The sequence below is a fragment of the Arvicanthis niloticus genome, chromosome Y (genome assembly GCF_011762505.2).
Source record: "Arvicanthis niloticus isolate mArvNil1 chromosome Y, mArvNil1.pat.X, whole genome shotgun sequence".
NCBI classification, from domain to species: Eukaryota; Metazoa; Chordata; class Mammalia; order Rodentia; family Muridae; genus Arvicanthis; species Arvicanthis niloticus.
The window spans coordinates 59675-61518 of record NC_133431.1 but is presented as its reverse complement, the minus strand read 5'-3'; the positions used below and the strand labels follow the sequence as shown (position 1 = coordinate 61518).

General features: G+C 43.9%; 1 pseudogene; it reads right to left on the bottom strand.

Annotated features, from left to right (window-relative positions):
* Positions 1 to 1383: 1383 nt before the first annotated feature.
* Positions 1384 to 1638, bottom strand: LOC143437308 (large ribosomal subunit protein eL38 pseudogene; annotated as a pseudogene).
* Positions 1639 to 1844: the final 206 nt, after the last annotated feature.

Here is a 1844-nt window from a genome sequence, read left to right as displayed (position 1 = left end):
ACTGTTTGTCACAGAAAAAACCCAGAATGTTGAAGATGTCAGTCCCACGGGATGAGCAGAAAGAGCAGCAGCAGCAGTTGAGTGGAGTCAAGCAGAACCTAGTGTTCTATAGAGGGAAGAGCTGGAGAGAGACACAGCTTCTTTTGAGGAGGACAGAAGATCATCTGCGGATCCCAGATACTGGAACAAAAAGCTTTAATTTTGAAATTACTTTGGAGACCCCAAGAGTTTTAGATTCCCAAGCTATGGGATACCTTCTCAGGAAAACTACTTTCAGGAAATAAAATCAGCCAAAGAGAAAGAATTGTGCTGCAGTGAGCAGGGCAGGAAGGAGTTGGAGATCTGAAGAACACTTTGACATCAGACATGGGGTTGCAGAGTTTGGAGATTTCCTTGCTGGCTTTTGGTCTTCTTTTGGCCCAGTATTTCTTCACATTGGTGATTAGGAATGGTGAAGTATATCCTGTGAATTTGGATGTATTTTATGTGCTATTTTTTCAAAGTATAGGGGATTACAGTTACATGATTGGATGAATCTCAGAAGAGACTTTGAACTTTGGACTTTTAACATTTATGAGAGTTCTATAGATTATGGGGACTTTTTACTTTAAACCTCACATATCTTGTATTATGCTATTTTTAAATATGGTCCCCATAAAATCATATGTTTGTACAATCATAGGGGGGCCAGGCAGTGGAATGTGGTAGTATAAATATGCTTGGCTCAGGGAGTGGGAGGAAGTTATTATGAGATGTGGCCTTGTTGGAGGAAGTGCATCACTATAGGGGTGGGCTTTGAAGTTCCACATGATGCAGAATGGGCCCTCCTACTAGCTCCCTGGCAGACAGTCTCTTCCTGGCTGCCTTTGGATCAAGATGCAGAACTGTCAGCTCCTTCGCCAGCATCATGTTTTCTTTCATGCCTGCCATACTTCCTGCTATGATGAAAAAGGACTAAATCTCTGAAAGTGTCAGCGAGTCCCAATTAAACTGCTGCTTTTATAGGAGTTGCCTTTTTCATGATTTCTCTTCATAGCAATGGAAACACTGAGACAGAAACCCTGTGTGTGTATTTAATATGGTCAAGCCTTTGCACAATTCTCTAGTCTTCATTATCATGAAAGAATGTGTGCTAGAGTCTAAGCATGCCCCCTGTGACCCAGGACATATCCCCTCAGTCTTAAAAATGCCTCCAGAGTCCTAATCATGCTTTCTGCATCTCAGGACAGGCCCCCTGAGTCTTAAGCATGCCCCCTGTGACTCTGGACAGAGTTCTAAACAAGCTCCCTGTATCACAGGACATGCCCCCATGAGTCTTAAGCAGTCCCTCTGTGACTCAGGACATGCCCTCTATACTTTTTTTGGGGGTTTTTTCTTTTTTTTTCTTTTCAGGGCTTTTAATAGTCATATGCAGGTCTGATTCATTTCAGCTCTTTCACTGCGAAACCTGGGGGGTAGGGACTGCTTCAGTTTCTCTGCCTTCTCCTTGTCTGTGATGACCAGGGTGTAAAGGTACCTGCTCCAGCTGACCTTGAACTTCTCGTTATCCTTGTTCTTCTTGATCTTGACAGATTTGGCGTTTTTCTGCTGAGCTGTGAGCAAAAAGTCCTTGATTTCCTCAATTTTCTGAGGCATGGCGATGGGCTTTCAGGTCTGGCATCCTCATGGGCAAGAACGGAAGATCTTTTTTTTGGTTTTTCAAGATAGGGTTTCTTTGTGTAGCCCTTGCTGTCCTGGAACTCACTCTGTAGACCAGGATGGCCTCAAACTCAGAAATCCACCGGCCTCTGCCTCCTAAGTTTTTGGATTAAAGGGCTGTGCCACCACCACCCAGCTGGTCCTAT